The 8,872-nt window shown below is 42.8% G+C and overlaps 1 pseudogene; it reads right to left on the bottom strand.

Moving 5' to 3' along the window:
• Positions 1 to 4,829: 4,829 nt before the first annotated feature.
• On the bottom strand, positions 4,830 to 5,864 carry LOC115763923 (annotated as a pseudogene).
• Between the last annotated feature and the right edge of the window lie 3,008 nt (positions 5,865 to 8,872).

Raw genomic sequence — 8,872 nt, 5'->3', positions numbered from 1 at the left:
GGCGGGCAGAGCAATAACAAAGCAGACAAACGTTGATTGTTTGGCTGCTCTTTCTTGTTGTTGCTGTTGTCGTTGTTGTTGTTGTTGTTGCTGCTAGCTGAGAGCACATAGAATGCAGACGGCGGGCAAATGACAAGTGCAAAGTTAACAGTGAGAAGCCGCAGAAGTGAAGAGCGCAGACGAGGATGTGTAGATGTGCATTGTAAGTGATGGGCAAAGCAAATATCGAGAGAGGTGCAGTATGTGGAAAGATACAAGTTTGAAGAGATGACAAAAAGAAAGTGAAGATTGCACGATAGGCAAAAGTTGCAAATCAATAGGCAGCAGAAAACCTAAAAGTCTATGAAGAGTGTATAAAATACATATAAAGATTAAATGTGAGCGATGGGCATAAGCTTTAACTCGATATGCTGAGATATCGATATCAAGTTTAGAACACTTCTCAGCGCAGTGACATTTTTAAAGGTGAAGAGTAAGGGGAGAAGAGCTGCGGAGAGCTGCCAGAAGTGAAGTAAACTCAGAGCTGAATTCGGAATCTCTAATCAATCAGTAGGAAATTCTATTTCCTTTTTTTCTCAATCTAAAATTTTGTGTACCATTATTGAGACAAGTTTTACGCTCATTTCAAATTTTCTGCAGTGCTGCCAGCCGAAGCTACTCGTGACATGCAAAATACAAAAAAACATAAATCGTAGTTTCGCTGCGAATAAAGTCCGTTACCTTGTGGCAATAGAAAACTAATAAACTTGACGCTCAAACACAATTTATCTTGACTGTAAAACAGACACAAATATGCACTGACCTGTGAGCTATGACAAAGCTAAAAGATAATAAACAGATTTAAAAATAATAACCAAAAGACCAGCGCCTAATGAAAATATTTTAATGCAATTTATAAAAATATTTACGCATATTTACGCTCATGCCACAAAAGCCGCCGAAAATATTAAATAAAAAAGTTTTTATACTCTCGTGGCGGGTATTTTAATGTTTTACTTGAGTTGTGTAGCGCGTTGCAGGAGATATCTGTTAGTCAATAAGACATAAGCATATATGCTAAATCAGTTACTACTATAATATTAGGCTTTCATAGGAACAGTAGGACGAAGTTGTGGGCTTTTATGATAATAAATTTACCGCAAAATCTGCTAAGCATACGTTAGCAAGGGTATGAAATCTTCGACACTCTGAAAAAAACAAAGCTGTTCTCTTTTTGTTAAAGCTCACGCAGCTTTGGTGCGGGAGGTGGTGGGGCAAGCGAAAGCTAAAATTAAAGCAAACAAACTGTGTAAAATATGCCAAGCAATATAAACGCCATTTTGTGGATGGTCTGTGCGTACGTGTTGTAGCTGTAGTTGCTGTTGTTGTTGCTTTTGGCTGTCTAGCTGCCTGCCTGGCTGCCTACCCTAGGCCGTAATCTCTGCCTATATGTGTGTGCGTGTGGCTGTGTGTGTTTTTGTTTGTTTGTATGCAGAGCGCGCTTTTAATAAACGAAGGCTGTGTTAAGGCCAAACAAGGATAATACGACGCCCACTCTCTCTCTCGCTCTCTTCCTCGCGCTCCGTTATGTTATTGCGGCTGTTTGTTCTTGTTGCTTTGGCTTTCATTTTGGCGCAAGCTTTGTTGTTGTTGCTGCTGCTGCAGCTGTTGTTTTTGCATTTTCTTTTTTGTTTTTTTTTTTAGATGCCTTTGTGTTTGGTTATTAAAACGAGTGGTGCAATTTTAAAGCAATTATATTTGGGTTCGACACTCGGCTAACATGCACTGCTCTCGCGCCCGGTTGTGTTCTTCGCTAAAAACAATGCAATAAGTGTTTTTTAATGGCTTGTTTAATTGTTTTTAATTGCCCGCCAGAGACACTAAAACTTTGCTGTTTATAATGAGCTAAGCACGCGGCGCATGCTGCCATCCGAGCTACACTTAGAGAAAAAACGCAAGAGCTTCGTATGCTCAAATCAAGTACAAACATTGTTATAAGCCAAAAACCGTAAAATTTAAATGCATAGTACATTTAAAATATTCCAAACTGAACTATTAATATTGCTTGTCAGTTTTATTCAACCGATTAAAAAGATAAATAAATAAAAGCTAAGATAAAAAAGCATGCAAAACATTGAATAAAAATAAAATAAATGTTTATCCAAAGTGTTGACGTTGAGCGCAAAGAAAAAAGAAAAAAATATATAAAAAGCATGTGAAAAAATATTATACACATTAATTTTGTGCGACCCAACGAAATGTTGGTATAGGTAAATGTTATACAGATAAATAAACTTAGCTAGAATTGAAAAAAAAAGAGCAAAACTAAGGGTTCGAGCTAATGAGAATTTAGTTTTAAGTTTTTCAAGTTTGCCCGAAAATAAACCCAGAAATAGTAACACCCTTTACCCCCCCCCCCCCCCCCCCCCCCCCCACACACACACACGCATAAATGATATTCAAAAATTTAATGAGCTGAAATTTATACACAATTGAAATACAAATCATTTGTGTTTTTTTTTGGATTTATCGAACAGACAATTTCTTTGCGCACTCATCGCAAGGTAATTAAAATGTTTGATTCGATTTTGAGGCCAAAAGACGCCATATTCGAAACCCTTGAATGACGCACAAGCATTGGGCGTCTACATACTTTTTCTAGGCTCTGTTTTTTTTTTTTGGATTATAATTTTGACTAATTTTTGAGATGATGCAGCATAAAATGTAATATTGTGTACATGATTGGCTGAGATTTTTTTTTTTTTTTTTTGAGTAGTTTTTTGAAGTGCCCGACGGCAGAGACCACAACTTCATTAGAGTCTTGGATGTGGATGAAGCGACCTTTAACCCCGGCCCGGCACTTGACTTGATGTCTCTCTCCCCCTCTCTGTCTGTCTCTCTCTCTCTCTCTTTCTCTTTATAAATCAAAATTAAATCAGCTACGTTTTTGGTTTTTTGTGTTAACGTTTCTTTGGTTTGGTTGTTTGTTTTTATTATATGACACACACTTGAGCATGTGTGTGTGTGTGTGTGTGTGTGTGTGCTGACACGTGTCAAAACTTCCGCCAGTAATCGCACAGAAATACTTCTAGCCACTTTCGTGCCCTGCACTTCAATTGAAACTGGGGTAAATCACAAAATCAGCGCAATTCACACATAAGGCGGGCGCGATGCTTGGGTATGTGTGTGTTTGTGTGTGTGTGCCTGGGTGTGTAAATATTTTTGGGGTAGACGCCATGCTACATTTAACTTTTGATTTAGTTTATGCAAAAGCGTTGATATGTGCGCAATTTATTTACGAGAGAGCCAACCAAAAGTCGTTGAGCTGCAAAAATGATATGTGGGCTGCGCTCAGCTCGAAGAATTGTTACACTTAGATGGCGCGATAAGCGCGTGTCGAACAGATAGAGATAGAGATAGGAAAAGGGCGAGAAAAAAACTAGACAAGATTTATGCAAAATTATACTAAAGTGTTGTCTCTTTAATCTTGCAAATGGGCAACACATAAAAGTTGAAGAATAAATAAAGATGTGGGTTAGATGTGGGTTAAAAGTGTTGCAGATTTAAGTACAGCTGGAATAAAAGAGAGACAGCCTGGAAAAGCGCCTAAAACAAGAGTAACACGTAAGAGGTTCAAGTCGGGAGCTTCGACTAGGGGATACCCTGAACACAACATCAAATGCATATATATTTTCTATTTAGAAGCTAATGTCAAGTTTCGTGACTCTAGTTCTTATTATTTACCAAAATTGCCCAAAAACAGGATATCGTATCGATTTTTATCGATTGCTTGGAAACGGAGTAGTTATCGATTATCGGAAACAAACTCGATCTGCGCGGGACTAGGAGCATCTACATCTAAAAGTCTCAAGTCTCTAGCTCTATACGCTTTGAGATCCTTGCGTTCATACATACGGACGGACGGACTGACGGACGGACTGACGGACAGACAGACGGACATGGCTAAATCGACTCGGCTATTGGTGCTGATCAAGAATATATATACTTTAATGGGTCTAGAGATGCTTCCTCGGCCTGTTACATACATTTTGGATTTTGCCCATATACCCATGTTTAATGGGTCAGGGTATAATAATCCCTCCAAGAATGGTGAAATTGTGAAAAATATCTTAAAATTATTTTAATAACTATCTGAGATTTTATTTCTTTATTTTGAAGGATGTAACCAACTTTGTTCATTTGAATGAATGCCTTTAGAATTGTGAAATTCTATAGAGAAATTTCTCAAATATATTTAAAAATATCATTCATACAATTTTCTTTCCTTATTTCGAAAGAATGCGTCTAACGATTGTGAAATATATCTGAAATATATTTAAAAATATCGTTTATTTCAATTTTCTTTCTTTTCGAGTACCCGTAATGTGTGAAATTGTGAATTCTTTAAACAAATATCCCTACTGTATTACTTTCCCGAATTGTATATCTTGTAAATATTTTTAAAATTCGCCAATGTTTCAGTACAAAGTCTTATGTGTTCTCTTCACTCTTTTGAGAACTTGTTAAGACAGTTGCGATTATCCGAATGCCACAGTTGGTGGAAGTCAACAGATAGATCCGCTTGGCTACACCGTTGAAAGTCGAAGTCAAGCCCCGCAGAAAAGGCCCGACTATGTAGGAAGCAAAAATATTGTCAAGGATTTGCGCGAAAGGCTTAGCCCGGCGAACAGGTGGTGATCGTAAAAGGGACCGAGGCACAGGTAAGCAGGGGGCGTATGCATTGTCTGGGATTTGCCCGGGCGGCTAAGCCCGTGACAGGAAGACAACAGGCATGTGATGTGACTGGTGACTGATAGCTGTGACTGTTAACTGCGACTGGTAACACTTACCCGTGTGGGTGCGCTTGTGTATCTTGAGGTTCTCGCTGCGGGCGACACCTTGCCGCAGCCGGGATGGGGGCAGGCGAAGGGCTTCTCGCCGGTGTGGACACGTATGTGATTGACCAGCTTGTATTGGCCTTGAAGGGCCGGCCGTTGCGCGAGCAGCCAATCCAGAAGCAGGCGTGCGTGGTGCACTCCGGCCCGCCCACATGCTCCACGGTCAGATGTGTGACAATTTCGTGCATCGAGTGAAAGATCTTGTTGCACGTCTTGCGACCCTGCGACGACTGCCCCGACTTGCTGCTGCTGCTGGCCCAGGCCCGGCTGATCGGGATCTATCCAGAGGCATTGCATCTCCTGCTTAACGCTGGATGCCGCCGATGCCGGCTGATGTCGCATATAGCGCAGAAATGCGCCCGCTCCCGCCGGATGCATCGCAGACATCGCATGATGCGGATGGGCATGGGCGTGGACATGGGCGGCGGCGGCATGATGATGGGCCGCATGCACAGCCGACGGGAAATTGCCATGATGATGATGATGCTGGGCATACGGATGCGTTGCATAGTCCGCCATCCGCATTTGATGCTGATGATGATGATGCGCCGCGGCACTGTGAAACGGATGCTGCCCAAACCCGCTGCTCAGCTCCGCCGCGGCCGCCTGCGCCGGAAGCCGCTGAACAACATCGAATCCGCGCTAGATGCGCTGGGCGCCGCCACAGCTGCCGCTGCCGCGGCACCAGCATAATCCGTGCATCGCCGCGTCGACCCAGCAGAAAGTCACGCGAGGCATAGCTATTGAAATGCCCATAGCCGGAGTTCTGATACGCGGCTGCCGCGGCCAAAGATGTTGCATCGCCCTCCAGTTGTTGTTGCTGCTGTTGTTGTGTTGCTGCTGCTGTTGCTGCTGCTGCTGTTGTTGCTGCTGTTGTTGCTGCTGCAACTCGAGCTGCTGATTGTTGCTGTTGCCATTTGGCGACATGCGCAGCCCATAGCTGGCCAAATGATGCTGCGCGGGCTCTATAAATGCGTTCATCATCATTTTCGGCACACGACAAGTTTTCAATTGGCTCAAGTTTTGTTTCACGCTTTCGTTTTTGGATCAAGCGCCCATCACACACAGACACACACACACACAATGCACACTAAGCCCAGCTTTTTATATATGTATATATATTTTGTATGTATTTAGCGCTATAGCTTCTCGTATTTTTCGTATTTATTGGTGGCACAAAACGCGCGCGCGTTTTCTATGTTATTTTTTTTTCTTTCGCGCGATTTTTTCGTTCGGCGTCTAAACGTCACAAGATTCACAGCAGGACTGAATTGTAACGCAGTTGCTCAAAGTTCCATCGCGAACTGAATTTCCACTCAGCGTGTGTGCGCACATTGGGCTGTGCCCAAAAAAAACAGGCTACACACGCACAGACATACACGAGAGCAACCACCAATCGTAGGCGTGTCCAGGCATACCGCAGAGCAGCGTGAGTGAGCGAGCGAGAGAGAGTGAGAGAGCGAGCGCGCACAGTAACATGATGTGGTGAGTTTATGTGCTTGCCTAACATGAGACAGGTGAGCTTTCTGTTAAGGCGCGACTGGTTTTCCGGGGCATATGAGAGAGGCTCGCTTTCAATAATTAATAAATGTATAATATAATCACAAACTAAGGAATATGTTACTTTAACAAGCATGTACATTTATTTTAAAATTTGTATTAATCTGCGAATATGCACATATTAATTCAGCTTAAACGATTTGTCTGCAGATTAGCTGACTTTATATACACAGCTGCCTTACAAACTGTTACAGCAAGGCATCGATTTACTAATAATCCGATTAAAAATTCAGCTTAACGTACTTGGCTTTAGATCAGCTTTAAAAGCGATCCTCTTATCAGACTGTTAAGCCCAGAGAGACTGCTGTTAGTTTACAGCAAGGCTTTGGCTGTCTCGCTCTCTCTCTCTCAATCTCTTGCCTTGTGAGCGCAGTTGCTGTGGTGTATTGGTGACCTACCGACGCCACGCAAGGTGAGCGAATGGCATATACAAAATGGCTGCGCTGCTCGCGCAGCTCTATGTTTTAGGCCTGTGTGTGTTAGAGCTGTATGTTAGAGCTGCACAGCTAGCTGTGCAGCTCCGGCGGCAGCTCCAATTGAAATTGTTTGAAATGTAGCCATTGCACTCGCACACACAACCGGTTTTTAGGCGCAGTACTAAACACCCACAGCACGTGTGGGTGGACAGGCGGGTGAGTGGCGCTTGGGGCGTGGCGTGACATGCGCCCAGTGCACGCCGCTTGTCATTGGCCATGCGGCCAGCAGCCAATCGAACGCGCCGCTGTATGCAACTAGCAAGTGAAACTTTGCAAATTGCATTAATTGCACGCTTATTTATCACACATACATCATGCATGTCAACGGCCATTTTGTTTTCGCTTAGCTTTTAGCTGGCTTATGTTCAGCATCTTTGGCGCCATGTCAGGTTGCAGCTGAAAATTACGTGAGCGCTGTTTATTTGATTGATTTTAATGATTTTAGCCACATTTATATACGAAGGCATTGTTTATTTAATTGGAAATGAAAAACCATTTTTCGCTGTTGCGCAATGAAGACATCAATTTTCATTAGACGCCGCAACGCCACGATTTGTTGTTGCCTAATTTATGGAATTTTAAATAAGCTTCTAATCTATGATCATGAGATCGCGCTTTAGTTCTTTTCTGCCTTTTTACGCAGCCAATTCTGAAATGCCTTTTCGCTTAGCCAAGTGGTTCAACTAATGGCTGCCGTTAATGATGCCATTGTTAGCGATTATTTAATTGATTTTCTTTATTTTTAGCTTGCCGAAGACCTTCACTCTGCTGGGAGAACTGTTACAAATATGTATATTGAAAAGTTTTGCAATGGTTTCTTAATTTATTTGCTCTGCATTTCTCGGGCAGATTGCATTGCTATTCCAGAACTGTTCTGGCCACTACTGCCTTTGCAATTAAAAGTCGCGCAAATTGTGACATTAAATGTAATTGGGCAATGGCCATCAAAGTGGCCAAACGATGCGGCTATTAAAACGTCAAAACAAACAGCGCTGAATGGCAGCCGTTGCCCGTTTGGGTCTGGGCAAAACCATAAAAAAAACAGCAGCAACAAAAAAAAAAAGATGCCAGCAAAAATTGCACTAGTCCAACAACTTGGGGTCTCCAACCCGCGGCGCATCAAGCGGCAGTTGTCATTTGAAATGAAGCCATTGCTCCACATTGCATAGAGCTGGCGGGACATGCGGGGTGGGGGATGCAGCTTTCGCCGCACGAGCTGCTGGCTGAGTTGGGGGCCAAGTGGATTTCTAGCACATAGCGAACGAGGCGCATAAATAATGCAGTCGTTGCGGCCACTTGAAAATTGAAAACTGCAATAAACTTGCAGTAGAATTATTCTCTCCCTCTCTCTAACTTGTTGTAAAAAGAAAACAATAACAAGCAAAGCGCAACGAGGCTGCAAACAAATTAGAATTCTGAAAAATGTAAATAAACATGCATATTTGAAGGGGCAAAAAGATGGCTCAGCAGGAGAAAAAGAGAAATGAAAACAAATGGAAAATGTAAATTGGACAAAAGTTCGCCACAGCCAAGTTATGTATTTGAAAAGCGCATAGAGAGGTCACGTAACTGAGGCCACAAAACGCAAACACTGGGCGTGCGTCTGACCCAATGGACTTGGCCACAAGTCCACGAGCCAAAGCGAAACGGGGCAACCAACGACCCGGGGACGCCTTTTGGCACATGCCGCGATCACCAGCGGTGCACGGGTTTGCGCCTGGGGTTTTTTTCGACTCAACTGTCGCTCACTCTGTTGAGTGAGTGGTGTCAGCGGTTGAGAGACTCAGTTTGCGACGTGTTGGCCTTTGAAAGCGTGGGAGTTTGTCGAAACACAGATTTGCAGCTTGTATTTCTGTCCAGAGAAGGGAAAGTGTTTAGAAAATTTTTAAGAGCTATAAGAAATTTAACCAAGAATAATTTGAAATTACAACAAGTAAGAGGTTCGAGTCGAGAGCTCCC

This window comes from Drosophila novamexicana, unplaced genomic scaffold, assembly GCF_003285875.2.
Source record: "Drosophila novamexicana strain 15010-1031.04,08,12 unplaced genomic scaffold, DnovRS2.1 tig00000777-arrow-arrow-pilon, whole genome shotgun sequence".
Taxonomy (NCBI): Eukaryota; Metazoa; Arthropoda; class Insecta; order Diptera; family Drosophilidae; genus Drosophila; species Drosophila novamexicana.
This window is presented reverse-complemented; position numbering and strand designations above follow the sequence as displayed.